The 17,015-nt window shown below is 35.4% G+C and overlaps 1 protein-coding gene and 1 pseudogene across 13 annotated transcripts in view; one reads left to right on the top strand and one right to left on the bottom strand.

Moving 5' to 3' along the window:
- Positions 1 to 17,015, bottom strand: part of NLGN1 (neuroligin 1) — a 955,405-nt gene that overhangs the window by 529,709 nt on the left and 408,681 nt on the right. The gene's annotated exons all lie outside the window — the stretch shown is intronic.
- On the top strand, positions 9,532 to 9,977 carry LOC113892228 (annotated as a pseudogene).

The following is a 17,015-nucleotide window of genomic DNA, read 5'->3' on the forward strand; positions in this document are numbered from 1 at the left end:
TCCAGGGTATCTGCCTGACCCAGGGATCAAAGCCGGGTCTCCCGCATTGCAAACAGATGCTTTGCCATCAGAGCCACCAGGCAAACCCTGGTGAATACTCTTTAGTAGGTTTTATTTAAAATTTTCTTGTTGGATATTAAATTGTTTCCACATTGCGGATTTCAGTAGCATTTTAGATTTTAGTGGGTCAAGTACAGTTGGGTTTTCTTAACATCAAGAATTTTTTATATATCTGATTTTTTGAAGGGCACCTGGGAAGAAGGGCTGATAATTTTCCAGCAAGAAAAAAAAAAGGATTATAAAAAGAAAGAAAACAGATTTCCTTTATCTTATGTGCCTAAAGGCACTGAGAACAAATATCTGAGAGGTTTTGGGTTGCAAACTGAGAAACTAGAGTAAATATGTTTATGGATTATAGAAATATCTCTACATGATCTCAAGATTCATCATTCCCAAGCTGGAAAGAAAACCATTTCCTTGATCTCTCTTCTTTCTAGAATATTAGCAACTCTGTCTCACTTTTCCTTTATTTCAATCTGTTACTGTTGATGTAATTACTGATGCTTAAAAATTTTAAGTAGAAATATTTTAAGGGGTAATTGTCATTCATTTTCTAACAAAAACAGGCAACCACTATTTAGAGACCATGCATTCCAGCAAGTTGATCACCATGATTTCCTCAAAGGGCAAAACATTTACTGTTCATCATAAATAACAATCATTATCAACATTCCAACCACAGCTTATGCTTCTTTTAAACTACAAATAGTGCATCTTCAAAACCAGCAGTTTAAATGGGCATCTTAAATCACCAAAGTATAAAGGAAATGAGTCCTCTAAAACCTGAGTGTGGAAGTGATTTATTCTATATTGAAACTCCATAGGGTCTGTCCTCCTTGAGGAACTCACTCATAACTCTTATGAGAGTTAATAGGAAAGCAGATCGCATGTCTTTTAGAAATGAAGTGAGAGTAATTACTATATTTTATATCTCCCACAGCCAATAAATAGATTCAGCAATGAAACAATAGGACTAAGAAAGGTACAGGAACTTCTAACCATGAACTTTGAACTCATTTAAATCCAAAATAGTTCCTTTTCCATTAACGTAAGTATAATTCAAAGTATCATCCTTTACAAAAGATGCATGATGCATTCTTACATTTCAGAATCTGACCACAGTGCCTTTTATATTTTGAAAAAGGAATAAAAATATCAGCATTTCTCTGTAGTTAACTGTAGAATAATTATGAGCACCGAAATAATTACTATCCACCCACATTAAAGCTGCTTTTTATCATTCCCTTTGATGAAGGTCTAATATACTTTAAGTCTCAAATACATTAGAACTGATTATAAATTCCTTCATTACAGGTTCAATTCAGCAGAAATTATTCATACTTTGTGTCACACATATCTGCAAAAAAAGGCAAGTAGGTTGAGGGTATCACTAGCTTCTGATTCAGAAAGCTGTCCATGAGAAATGTGTCCTTCTTAAGAGAATACGTGTGGAAATTTTAGAATTATTGAGAGCTCCTGGCTCCAGTGAGTCCCATCATCATGGAGATGGAGAACCCTGGCTAAAGACACTGCTGTACTCTTTCCCCACCCTCTTTACCCAACAGCCTTTGAGGTACACTGACTGTAAAAGATTCCTAAAGCAGTTTCCACAGAATGGGAAAATCTAAGAACGTAGTCATTGTTGTTTTGGAGCCACTGGAAGCTGGCTAAATCTTTTCAGGGATGTTGTTAGGACAAATTTATTTACAAAACTAAGATCAAGGATGTAAAAATCTAACTATGTCTGAAGAATATATGGAGGACAACACTAGACTTCAATACATTTTAAATAAAAACAAGTATATTATTATATCTGATTTTTTCCAAATTGATAAACATTTAAATACAATGACTTTAAAAATCAAATATCACAACAATTGGTGTCATTGAAAAGGTATTAAATTTTACCCACTGAAATTTATTCTATTTAATATAACTGCAATATATATCTCTTAAGAATGTAGAAATGCGGGAAAGTAATTGACTTGGAATAATACTCATTAATTTACTAACACTATACTACTTAAAGTTATCACTCTTCTTAAACAATCGATTATATGAACATGTATCAAAATATTATACCAAAAATATTTTCCTGAAAAATTTTCAATTAAAAAATATTTTTGAATAATGCCATAAATCCACATTATGATAAAATTAAAATGTAATGCAAACAGCTGTAATGAGATACTAGAAGCAAACTTTGGAACAACTGATAGTTTTCAAAGAATCCATCTATTGTGCAAATTTTGATAGCACTAATATGTCATTCATGACGTTTCAGTATCCTTTAGGTAAGCTGACTGTTTATGGTAGTGGTTCATATGTACACATGCTATGGAAATTGATTTCCAAGGTTATGAAAGCAGTAGCATTCTCTATATTTACCCTTGTGTTTGAAGAAATTGCCAATATGAACACAAAACATATTCCCTCAGACAGTTCTTTAGGGAAGAATACAGATGAAAACATGATGTTTGGGAAAAAAAGAGACACTGTTGTTAGAATCCAGAAACAGAGGAAGAACAATTTTGGTCCCAGAGTGTTCTAAATAGTGTTCTTAGTGTTTTAAATAACACTGAACTGAAGAAGTACTTATTTATATTTATATGAAAAGTGAGTTTTTTCTTCATAAAATTACTTTGACTGTAACACTTTAAAGTCAAAAGCAATCCTGTCTAAAATAAAAATGATAAGATCTGGGAGAAAATTTTTAACTAGATAAAAAGTAAACTAGGTTAACCCCTAATCTGAGCATCACCAAATTTATACATGCTCATTTTATTTTTTAACACTATATTTGTTTGATTTAAAAAAAATGCACATGCAATATTGCATAGCTTGAAGAATGTCAGAATAATGTTCCTTTCCCATCTGGGACAATGTGGCTGTCTGCTATATAAACCCTTCAGTACTTTGTGAGGATACATTCTGTACTGCCCTAGCTTTCCACATATTATCCAGAGATGTACTTGGAGTATGATGAGGATACAAGTGCCATCAGATGCTCAGAGATATCTCAACTTGGCTAGATGATTGGGATGGCATCAATAGTCCAACTTCCCTCTCATGGCTGCCAATATTCAGTCACTGAACAAATGTTTAATATATTATGTTCCGTCCTCTAGATATACGGTGGGCAAAAAAGCAAGACATTTGCCCTTATGAAAATTCCTTTTGTGGAGAAAGAAACACTGAACAAATAATCACACACATAAGTGCATATTCAAAAACTGTGTTAAGGATATTAAGTCTTGATGTTACCAGATGTTATACAAAGGGATCTGGTTGAGCCCAGGCAGTTTTCACTGAATAAGTGCAGTGTAGCCTGATTACTGAAGGATAAGTGAGTACTAAGCAGGAGAAAAAGCTGCAAATGGGTAAGTAGTGTGGGAAGATGTTCGACAGAAAAATATAGCACATGCAAAGTCTTAAAATGAGAAGGAAACTGAAGGTCAGTGTGGCTGCCAACTATGGTATAGAACAGAATAGTGAGTGATGACAATGAAGAGACAGACAGGCATCATTCCGAGCATGCAGCTCTTTCAGCCTGGGGAATTTTTTTCTTAATCCTAAAAGCAACATGAAGCCATTTAAAAGATTTAAGCACAAACTGATAAACTCTGCTCTATTTGAATCTTAAACAGAAAATCAGAAAGAGGCAAAGTCATTCTAATAAATATGACAGAGGAAACTTTATATAGGTTTTGGATTATATTTTTTATCAGACAAAAGTAGCTATATGTCACCAAAAAATGAAATCTAAGATACTAGCATATCTGAGATTTTATAAATATTTTAAAGCTTTCTATTAAATCCATACATGGATTTATTTTGCCTGAAAATCAACACACAGAAAATTAATATATCCTAATTATTCTTATATTCATAGAAAAATATAGCCCACAAGCTTATTCCTTTTTGGAGATTTCATTCCCATCTCAGTATATCAGGATGGCCAGCATGTCTACCTCAAAGTCAGTTTTAACTCCTATCATAGGTTTTGCTTTTTCTTTGTTTCTAAACTATAAATCTAGAAATAGTCTTGAACCATTCCTTCTTCCTCCCTTTTGCCTTAACCAGACTTCATTAATTTTTCAAGAGAAATTTTGTTCCTGTCACTTTTCCCCCAAACTATTACTAGCCTGGTCTGTGGCCACCATTGCCGCATGCTTGAATTATTCTAGTAGTCTTATAGTTGCTCCCACTGTTGTCCAGACTCTAGACTGTCTCCCAAGTCATCCTATAGTCCATAAATCTTCAAAGTAGTAGATTACAATAGTTGTGAACCAAAAAAGAAGATTTAATAATTATCGTCAACTAAAATGTACACACATTCAACTCTTTCTAAGACTAAAATTGCAAGCACTCCAAGGGAATGGGAATGTGAAAGCATGTACAGCAATTTTGTACTGTGAGTTTTAAAATAGTTTTAAAGACAGATGAAAACTAAACATAGTTTAACACTCATTTTGATGTTTTAGAAATTCATGAGCAAAAATACGATTTTTTAAAATTCAAAATGGAAACAAATCATGTAAAATATGTTTTTTAAATACAGTTCAGATTAGTGTTTATTAAACACTATTTTCGTTGTTTCACTACTCTGTTTAAAAACATTTACTATCTCCTTATTCTGTATTATCTTAGACTAAATGCCCAAGAGTGAACCATAAGACACTCCTATTCTTTCTAGATTTCATCTTTTCATTCTACTGCTTTCCAAAATAAATCACATCTGAATTCTAATAAATATTTAAAGAGGAGCTAACACCAATTCTTTATAAACTCTCCCAAAAAAGATAAGAGAAGAGAATGCTTCAAGATTCATTATGCAAAGCCAGCATTACTCTGATATCAAGATCAAACAAACAGACTACAGAAAAGAACAGTACAGGAATATCAGAAAAAGTATCAGAAAAAGAAAAGTATAGGAATATCCCTGATAAATGTGGATGCAAAACTCCTCAACAAAATTTTAGCAAACCAAATTCAACAATATATTAAAGGGAATCACGTACCATGATTGAATGGGATTTATTCAAGGATTTATTGAACCATTCAAGGATGATTCAATATTCACAAATTAATGTGATGATATCACATTAATAAAGTAAAAGATATAAGTTAAAGATCATCTCAATAGATACAGAAAAAGTACTTGGAAAAGTATCTTGGAAAGAAAAAGTACTTGGAAAGATATTAAGTATCTTTTCATGATAAAAAAAAAAAGAAACCAAAAAAAAAACTTTTGTCAAATTGTAAGCAGGTAGGTATCTCAGCCTAACAAACGTTCTGTATAACAGACAAGTGTATAGGTAAAATCATATTCAGTAGTGAATTACTGAAAGCTTTCCTCTAAGATCAGAAACCAGAAAAGGATGCTTATTTTCACCACTTTTTTCAACATAGTATTTGAAGTTCTATCCAAAATAATTAGCCAAGAAAAAGAAATAAAATATATCCATCATATAAGAATAAGCAAAAACTATCTACTTGCAAATGACCTGATATCATATATATAAACCTTTAAAGTTACCAGCCAAAAAATTATTAACATTAATAAACTATTTCAGTAAAGTTTCAGAATATAAAATCAATATATAAAAATCAGTTGTGCTTCTATAGCAATGAAATATAAGAGAATTTATGAAAACAATCTGATATATAACACCATCAAAAAATTAAAATTCTTAGTAATACATTTAACCAAGCAAAATATTTATACAGTAAAAATTATAAGACATTGATGGAAGAAATTGAAGAGGACTCAAATAAATGGAAAGATATTCCATGTTCATAAACTGAAAGAATTAATATTTTTAAAAAGCCCATACTAATTGATGGGATCTACAGATTCAGTGCAATACCTATCAAAATTCTAGTGACATTTTTCACAGAAATAGAACAAAAAAATTCTAAAATTTGTATGAAACCTCCAAGATTCCAAATAACTCAAACACTTTTGAGAAAGAATAACAAAGCTGGAGGTGTCACACTTACTGACTTCAAATTGTATTACAAAGCTACAGTAATCAAACAGTATGCACTTATATAAAAAAATAGATACACAGATCAGTAGAACAGAATAAAGACTCCAGAAATAAAAACATGCATAAATGGTCAATTAATTTTCAACAGTGGAGCCTAGAATATACTATAGAGAAAGGAGAGTTTCTTCAATAAACAATTTTGGGAAAACTGGACAACTACATGCAAAAGAATGAAATAAACCCCCATCTTACATCATACACAAAAACATAATAATACATTATTAAAAATACATTAATAATACATTTATTATAAAAATTAATAATACATTAATAAAAACTCACAATGCATTGTGACTTGAAAAAAAATATGAAACATTAAACTCCTAGAAGAAAACATCTTTGTCATTGATCTTAACAATGATTTTTTTTTAATCTGATACCAGAAGACAACTAAAGCAAAAATAAACAAGTGGGACTACATTAAACTGAAAAACTCTGCACGGAAAGGAAACGATCAATAAAACCAAAGACAACCTATGGAATGGGAAAAAACAATTGTAAACCCCATATCCAATAAGAAGTCAATGTCTTAAAATGTACAAGGAACTCATTCAACTCTGTAGCATACAACAATAAAAATATTCAGAACGTGAATAGACATTTTTCCAAAGAAGACCTACAAATTATAAACAGGTACATGAGAAAGTTCTCAGCATCAATAATCATCAGGTTAATGTAAATCAAAACCACAATTAGATATCACCTCACCATCTCTTAGGATGTCTCTTATCAAAAAGACAAGAGATAACAAATGCTGGAGAGAATGTAGAGAACAATGAACCCCTATACACTGTCAGCAGGAATGTAAATAGGGACAGCCATTATGGAAAGAGTATGGAGGTTTCTGAAGAAGTTAGAAGTTGAAGTACCATATGATTTAGCAATCCCTCTTCTAAGTATACATCCAAAGGAAATGAAATCATTATCTCAAAGAGATGTCTGTACTTCCATGTTCATAGCAGCATTATCCACAAATAACAAGGTATGGAAACAAGCTAAGTGCCCATTGGCACATGAATGGACAAAGAAAATGGAGTGTATATATTTACCACCCCACCCTTTAGTTAGTGTGTTAGTCATTCAGTCATGCCTGACTCTTTGCGATCCCATGGACTGTAGCTCGCCAGGCTCCTCCGTCCATGGAGTTATCCAGGCAAAAATACTGGAGTGAGTTGCTATTTCCTTCTCCAAGGGATCTTCCCGACCCAAGGATGGAACCCAGATCTCCTGCACTGCAGGCAGATTCTTTACCATCTGAGCCACCAGGGAAGCCCACATATACACACAATAGAATATTACTCAGCTTCAGAAAAGAAAGAAAGAGTATGCTTTGTAGTAAAATGGATGAACCTGGGGGGCATTATGCTAAGTTAACAAACCAGAAAGACAAATAGACAAATATTCAGTTCAGTTCAGTTCAGTCGATCAGTCGTGTCCGACTCTTTGCGACCCCATGAATTGCGGCATGCCAGGCCTCCCTGTCCATCACCAACTCCCAGAGTTCACTCAGATTCCCGTCCACCGAGTCAGTGATGCCAACCAGCCATCTCATCCTCTGTCGTCCCCTTCTCCTCCTGCCCCCAATCCCTCCCAGCATCAGAGTCTTTTCCAATGAGTCAACTTTTTGCATGAGGTGGCCAAAGTACTGGATTACTTTGCCAACAAAGGTCCGTCTAATCAAGGCTATGGTTTTTCCAGTGGTCATGTATGGATGTGAGAGTTGGACTGTGAAGAAGCTGAGCGCCGAAGAATTGATGCTTTTGAACTGTGGTGTTGGAGAAGACTCTTGAGAGACAAATATTACATGGTGTCAATTAACACATGGAATGCTTAAAAGTCAAATGTATAGAAAAAATATAAAAATAAGTGGTAGGGTTTGCAAGGTCTGGGAGTGGGAGAAATAGAGAAGGGTAAAAACTTTCAGTTATAAGATGAAGATGGTTTGAGGATCTAATGCACAACATGATAACTACAGCCTTAGGTGATAACAGTGTACTGCATAACTGAAATTTTTAAGAGAGCATAAGTTAAATGTTCTTACCAAACATATGTGACGAAAAACCAAATAATAAAAATAGAATGCTTCTCTTCCCATTGTAAGTCTCGTCACTATTTCATAGAAGCGCACTCTTGCACTCACGTCTTGGGTGTTTTATCCCATAGCATTAATTCTTTAAAGTTCTATTTATAATAAACTCAGAGAGGAGAAAATGAGATGGATATCATAGGGCATCTCCTCAACAATAATATGTAAAAAGTTTTTACCCTGAAAAAAGGAGTACTACTGTATTTTTCTGCCTCAACTGCTGTGTTCGGAATATGAACTACAGGTAGTTCTATATGCCTCAGCAAGACCTGATTGTGAAAATACCTTGATTCATGGACATCACTCTATTTTAGGTCCATGAGTTAGATAAATAAATTGAGCTGGTAATTATTAAGATCCTATTATCCAAGTGGGTCTCACTGGGAAAGAAACCAGTGAAGCAAGTCCTCTAATGCTGAAGTCCTAGGTAAGCCTAGTGGCTGAATGTGTGTTCCTGAGATGACTACGTGAGTTTCCAGTCTCCTGCATGCCTGTCCTTGTTAATCATCTGTGATCCCCAATGAAGCAGTTTTACTCTTTCTACTCCATGTACTCAAGCCCACAGGGGTTGACTTTCTCTTAGCATGTGATCTCGAATCTGTTGGGGACACAGTTCTGTGCTTTCTCACCTGATGCAATAAATGTCAAGTTTACACTGGATACTGTAGAAACACTTTTGAATCCAGTGATAAAATGGCCAGATTCATAGGGCAGACACTAGAGCTGGAAAGGGACCCTACTAAGTGACTATCAAATCCTCGCTTCACAGGTCCTCAACAAAACGAAAGTAGAGCGTGAAATGACTTTACATGGCCCCAGAGCTGGTCAAAAGCAGCGCTAGGTCAAGATTTCAGGTTTCTTACCTAATGAGCTCCTTTAAAATAAGCCACATGGCAATAAAGGACAAGCAGGAAAATGGAAAAACTGAGTGTGGAAGTATCAGATATAATATAGATATTTTTTAAATAAACCACAAACTGATAGACTTATCATAATTATATTACAACTAAAAGCCTTTAGGACTTCCCTAACCAGTATTTTATTTAGAAGTCATTGAAATTAAACTTTAAATAAAAATAAATATTTACAGAAACACCTTTAAATGGAAAAACCAGAAAAAATATTAAAAACAAGCCAATAGACTAGGAAGGACGAAGATCACAGAATTTAAACAAAATAAGTAATGTAACTTAAGAGGGACAACTTCCTCACATTGAATATTATTAGTAAACTAAATTGCTATGGAATAATTTAAGTGCAGACAAATGAAGTAGTCAACCTGACTTAAAAGAGGAGCAAGAGGCCTTGCAGACACAGCCACCCCAGAGCCTCCTGTGCTGTCTAGCCATGGTCAACCCCATCATGTTCTTCGACATCGCTGTCAACAGCGAGCCCTTGGGCCATGTCTCTTTCAAGCTGTTTGCAGACCAAGTTCCAAAGACAGCACAGTGGTGACTTCACACGCCATAATGGTACTGGTGGTAAGTCTAGCTATGGCAAGAAATGTGATGATGAGAATTTCATCCTGACGCATACAGGTCCTGGAATCTTGTCCATGGCAAATGCTGGCCCCAACACAAATGGTTCCCAGTTTTTCATCTGCACTGCCAAGACTGACTGGTTGGATGGCAAGCATGTGGTCTTTGGCAAGGTGAAAGAGGGCATGAATATTGTGGAAGCCATGGAGCGCTTTGGGTCCAGGAATGGCAAGACCAGCAAGAAGATCACCATTGCTGACTGTGGACAAATCTAATAAATTTGAATTGTGGTTTACTTAACCACCAGCCCACTCCTTCTGTAGCCCAGGAGGGCACCCCTTCACCCCCATCTGCTTGAAATATCTCACTACAGTTCTTTGGGTTCCATATTTTCCTTATTCCCCTCCAAGGTTAGATGGATTGCAAAGTTAACTTTATGATTATGAAATAAAAACTAAACAATTAAAAAATAATAATAAGAGCAAGAGCAGCTAGGGCTAATGCACAGCCTTATAGGCCAATGAAATAGTGAAATGCTCTGTTCAGTCACCAAGTCGTGTCTCTTTGTGATCCCAAGGACTGCAGCATGCCAGGCCTCCCTGTCCCTCACCATCTCCCAGAGTTTACCCAAGTTCATGTTCATTGCATAGGTGATGCCATCCAGCCATCTCATCTTCTGAAGCCCTCTTCTCCTTCTGCCACTGATCTTTCCCAGGATCAGGGACTTTTGCAATGAGTCGTCGTGCAGATTAGATGACCAAAATACTGGTGCTTCACTTTTAGCATCAGTCCTTCCAGTGAATATTCAGGGTTGATCTCCCTTAAGATCAGCTGGTTTGATCTCCTTGCTGTCCAAGGAACTTTCAGGAGTGTTCTCCAGCACCACAGTTGGAAGACATCAATTCTTGGGCATTCTGCCTTTTTTGTAGTCCAGAAAATGCTCTGTACAGGTCAGCAAATTACTTGTTGTCCAGAAACCTCTACTCTAGCACCTCAGATGCTTTAGCTCTAGCCCCTTCCCCAGATGTCTCCAGTGTAGCAGATTTACGAAACTAAAGGATTGATGCCTGGCACAGCAGGGGGCTCCCAGCACCAAAAGACATCGCTATATAGGCTGATAGTCTTTCTGACTAGAAAATTTATATTTTAAATATTACCTCTGGACTAATCTGAAAGACGTTTCTAAACCCAGAAGCCTATGACTCTAAAATGTATTTCCTAAAATATACAGTAATACTTTTTGGTATTGTGAATGTGTTTAAAGACAGATATGTGTGTGTGTGTGTATGTGTTTCATTGTTTGTTGTTTGCTGTTGTTCAGATGCTAAGTCGTGTCCAACTCTGCAATCCCATGGCCTATAGCCCACCAGGCTCCTCTGTCCATGGGTTCTATACACAAGAATAGTGTAGTGGGTTGCTATTTCCTTCACCGGGGGATCTTCCAGGACCAGAGATCGAACTAGCATCTCCTATATTGGCAGGAGGATTCTTTACCATAAACCACCAAGAAGCCTGTATATATAGGTTTAGAGACATATATATATATATATATATATATATATATATATGTATATAGGTTCAAATACTGACTCTTTCATGTGCCAATTGTGTAACTTTGGACATGTTTTTTAACTTCATAGATTTCTTAGCAGCCCAATGCCAATGCCCCTTAAATATTGTTGTAATAATTAAGGCACCTAGGAAAGGGCTTAACATAGAGAAGTTTGGTTAAATTTTTGCTTGTCTTTCACCTCTCTCCTATCCATTGACTCAAAACAAATTCTTAACATGCACACACATACACACACACTCACACATATACTTCCTTTCATAACAGGTTCTAAAGAAAAAGGACTTAGAATTAGGTCATTCCCACTCAGTCATCTACCAGCTATGTGACTTTTGCAATGTTCTTATGCTCTGTATTACTCAAGCATCTTTAAATATAAAGCTGGAAAATGTCAACAGAATAGAATCCAGTAAGACTGTTAAAGTACTTCTGCACCTAAGAACAATTTCCCTATTATCTATAATGACAATATGCCAGAAATAGCTTTCTGGATGATCTTGTGTCTAACAAATAATGGATTTTCATATATTTTTAACAGTTAGGCTAAGCCAAGAAGTTCAGCATACTGATTAAAGTAGAGGTTCTAGAACTCTGCTATCTAGTTCAAATCCTGCCTTGGCTAATTACAAGTTCTGTGATCTTAATTTCTCTATTTCTTCATTTCTTGGTTTGTAAAATAAGGATATTAATAAGGACAGCTACCTATGAAGTTGTTATAAGAACTAGTCAAAAATATCAAATTGCTTATCTGATACAATGTAAACAGGCAACCAAAATACTAGCTATTGTAGTGAAGTAGGTGGTATTATCTTTACTTAATAGTTTAAGAAATAGAAACTAATGAACTTGTTCAAGAAAACTGACACTATATTAACTACTCCACATGGTTGATCACACTGACTCCTCATAACTATTTCAAATCCCAGGATTATTATTATTCTGTTAACAGGTGAGTTGGAGAGGGAGTCTACAGAATAGAAAAATAACAAATTAGTCCAGTATCTTTTTCTGTAAACAGGGAGCCAGGATGTGGACCCAGATCTGTATTATTCTGAAACTCATACCATCAGGACTATTCTGTGCCCTCACAGAATATCACAAAAATGTTTTAAAAATTGCATTTAGGGATATCAATAGAATAGCAGTTAAAATCCAAGAGAATCTCAATGAGATGGATATCTATATCTGAAATCTGAGACTCCTCACTCACTCTCCTTCTAATCTGTTACAGGGCATAGATGCATTGAAATGATGAAGAAAACAGTAAATGAAACAATTACAACTGAGGGAAAGTAGAGCATAAGATATGCTGAGTAACTCTTCTATGGTAGGAGGAAAGAGAAACAAGACTGTATACACAGGATTAAAAAAAATAAAGACATGTGTGAGTACTGTGCTCTGCAGAAGGAAGGAGTCTCATAGATGTCCTGTCCCTAACAGAGACATTGAGTATGCAGGAAACTAGCTTTATACAAGCAAGGCAGCCTGGAAGAAGTCGGGAAGCATGATCTATATAGATGGAGAATATCACATTTGAACCAAATCTGTTACTTTGACCCAGGGCTATGGACCCCACAGGTACATTAGAGCCTAGATGAAGCTATGAACAATTGCTCTCACAGTACCCAAAAGCCTTACAGGCATGAGATGGTTCACCGCAAAATGACACCTGCCAGGATCTGTAGTGAAAGAGCCCACATTAGTAACAAAAGAACTAGGTTTTAGGTTGAACTCCACCATTTATTTAATTTGTGTGACGCTGTTCAACTTACTTCACATCTCTAAACCTCCCTTGCTTTAGCTGTAGAAAGGAAAAGACAATGCCTTCTATCCATCTCAGGAGATTATTGTAGAATCAAATAAGATGATGTTTATGAACATATTGCAAAAGGCTTTTCTCATGTAACATAGGAACCTTGTATTACGCAATTATTAGTAAGTGAAGAGTAAATCATGGGGACTACCAGTTACAAAGGTCACAGTTATGACACAAAGAACCGGCTGCATCACATACTCAAAAGAAAAGTATCTGTATTATCTTAAAGAAAAAATCCATATATACGTAAGACAATTATTAAAATTAAAATCCACTTGTATCCTTATATGTCTATAAAGAACAAGTTTTGGAATCAGATTTCCTGTTGCTGAATTCTGGTTCCACTGTCCTACATATTGTCAGACTTAAAGCAAGTTACTTGAAAACCCTGGTCCTTGATTTATCCATCTGTTAATTGGGAATAGAAATATTATGAAGCTCATATTAAACGTGGTAATAGGGCTTCTCTGGTGGTCCACTGGTCAAAATCTGCCTTGCAATGCAAGGGACATCAGTTCAATCCCTGGTTCAGGAAGATCCCACATGCCGCAGGGCAATTGAGCCCATGTGCCACAAGCAATGAGCCTGCACTCTAGAGACCACAGGCTGCAGCTACTGAGCCCAACAGACCACAACCACTGACGGCTGTGTGATGTGCCCTAGAGCCCATGTTCTGCAGTAAGAGAAGCCGCCACAGTGAGAAGCCCGGGCACAACTGGAGAATGGCCCCCGCTCGCTGCAACTAGAGAAAGCCTGTGAACAGCAACAAAGACCCTGATCGGCCAAAAATAAATAAATAATTTTTTTTTTAAAAAGTGGTAATATATCTGGTACTTTTAAGCCAGTCTCTGGAACATTTTTAAGGACACACTAAATATTAAAAATTAATATTAAATAGTAATTGAAACATTAAAAAACTAGATTAATTGATACTAGGGCAAGTGTACAATAAAATAGGTATTTTATGATGTCTTTATACAAGTAAACATTCCAAATGTATTTAATAAAACTATTACCCTTTTGATATCTAGCCATTATAGATTTGAAAATGATTACCAGCAAATGAAAATTAAAAAAAAAAAAACTTGCCTTTTTATCATTTTTGGAAAAATGTCAGGTCTGAATTTGTAGCATTATAAAAAAATACAGAAAATTTAAAAGTAAAATGTCATAACAATTCTTTATTTCCATTGTAATAATAATCATCAAGAAGAGAGTTGACAGGTTTGAAACAGCTAGCATTTCTCATTCTTTACTCAGTTAAGACGCCAAAAAAATTTTTGAAGAAAGGTTAAGAATGATATTCAGTATGAGATTATGCTTTTAAATGATTTGAACATTAAAATATTCTTGTTCATTCTATTATCATCTCAGACATTCTAGCTTTATTTTATAATGTGTAACATGTTTTAAAAGGTGAAATCACACTATAATAAGCAGTTGCTTGAGGGTTAACTCCACTCACAGTGAGCCTTTAAGACGCTCAGTTTAAGAATATCTATAATAGGAAGCATGACCAGTGAAAGCTTGCATTCTATTTTGTGCATGAACTGTGTTTTGGGGAAACCCATGAGCAAAATTAAGGCATTTGATCTTCAAAATACAAACATGCCATCTTAAAACAGGCTTATCTCTCAAGTATTTAATAGTTACTGGATTACAAGAATCAATGCAGGATAAGAAGCCCCATGCTTTATTGATTTCTCCTTCCACATATTTTCATTCTACCCTTTAAGCCATTAAAATGCCACAAATCAGGCAACTTTTTGCAAGATAGTTCAAAATAACAATACTTATCAAAGATGACATATTTAATACTTATATTTTGCTATTGGCAATCAAGAATGCCTTTGAAGAAAAAAAAATGTACCCATATAAATATAAATGCTTTTATATTTAATCTCCAATATTTTTACAATGAAAACAGCAAGCACATTTTTTCAAATATGGAAATCACATTTGATTTTGTGAAATATTTCATATTTAGATAAACAGCCATGTCATGAATATCACAGAATTTTTTTACTATAGAAAACTGGATCCAAAAATAAATAAATAAATAAAATTTTAAAAAACTGGATACAAATGTATTAAAATTTAAAGCAATAAAAAATATGCACTTGACTTCAGGCAAGAGATGTGTTTCAAAAATTTGCACATGAATCAATGTTTGTAAGTTTTAGATACACTAAGAGAGGTTGCAGTGTTGAAACCCTGTGGTGAATTATTTGGATAAATAAATTCCATTTACAAGAGAATAATCACTCCAATGTGTGTTTTCTAAGTTACCATCCCTATGTATTTCCCCTCTGAATAGGATTGCATCTGTATTTGGGCTCCCCAGGTGGCTCAGTGGGTAAAGAATTTGCCTGCAATGTAGGAGACATAGGAGATGCAGGTTTGATCCCTGGGTTGGGAAGATTCCCTGGAGGAGGACATGGCTACCCACTTCAGTATTCTTGCATGGAGAATCCCATGGACAGAGGAGCCTGGAGGGCTATAGTCCATGGGGTTTCAAAGAGTCAGACACGACTGAAGTGACTGAGCACACACATCTGTATTTATTTAGTATTAAAACCCAGCTTTTCTTGGCCATGTTAAGAAACACTAGCTAATGTTTAAATTGCATAGAATTAGAGTTCATTTATCCTTTGTGATTCATCTGAAGATTACTTTTCATTGAGAGCAAATGAATTTCAACATAATTTTGTTGAAATGGAGTAGAAATCTGTAGGCAACTAAATTGTTCCAGACATTTCTGATTAAGCAGATGGACAATGAAAAACCTCACAAGAGAACAAGAACATAAAAAGACTAAAATGGTTCATCATCTTAAAAAAGGAAGAAAGGAAACTGAATAGATAGATTCAGGGCAATTTCAATGTACAAAACTCAGACTTGGAAAGCTTTCTCACACTGCCCTTTTTCTGCATTTGAACTTATTTTTCAGAATTAATGCCTATAAAAAATCAATACAGTTTAGTTCGCCAGACAGTGCTTCTCCAAAAGTGTGCATAAGAACACCTAGCTGCTAAGCCGTTTCAGTCGTGTCCGACTCTGTGCGACCCCATAGACGGCAGCCCACCAGGCTCCCCCGTCCCTGGGATTCTCCAGGCAAGAACACTGGAGTGGGGTTGCCATTTCCTTCTCCAGTGCATGAAAGTGAAAAGTGAAAGTGAAGTCGCTCAGTCGTGTCTGACTCTTCGGGACCCCATGCACTGCAGCCCACCAGGCTCCTCCGTCCATGGGATTTTCCAGGCAAGAGTACTGGAGTGGGGTGCCATTGCCTTCTCCGAAAAACACCTAAGGAGCTTATTAAAAATCACAATTCTTACCTCCCCTTTCTCCTGAGACTGGTCATGGTTCAGCCAAGAATCCAACAATTTAATGATGACTGAGGTCCATGGGCTAAAATTTGAGGAAAACTTGTGTTCTAGATTCTTTTCTATTTGGGGAATCTTGACTCTTTTTTTTCTGTTTTGACTCTCAACTGGAGTAAATGAAAAGTTGTCCATAAATACATTAAAATTGACCACATTGCGTACATGCTTGGCTATGACACATATTAGCTGTAAATGTCTGTGTGATTGCAAGCTCAAGGCTAACGATGCCTTCTCTTTGAGAAGACAATGCCCAGAAGAAACAAAGTTGCCCACTCCAAATAAAGTTGTATTTTGTGGGAATATTTAAATAGATAGAAGGTAAAACTATCATATATGTAAATAAAATCAATGCAAACACATATGTGACACTAAACATACTAAGTAGCTCTATTCCTTTGCTTTCATATTTATAAATCTACTAAAGAAATAATCTTTATCTCAAAGTACTTCACACTATACTGGTGTGAATAAATAAAATTTATTTGATTCTAACAAAATTTTTTATTCTTTGGGGTTCAATATCAGCAGGGATATCTACTTTACTATGGCACATAATGGAAGAAAAAAGG

Source organism: Bos indicus x Bos taurus, chromosome 1 (assembly GCF_003369695.1).
Source record: "Bos indicus x Bos taurus breed Angus x Brahman F1 hybrid chromosome 1, Bos_hybrid_MaternalHap_v2.0, whole genome shotgun sequence".
NCBI lineage: Eukaryota > Metazoa > Chordata > Mammalia > Artiodactyla > Bovidae > Bos > Bos indicus x Bos taurus.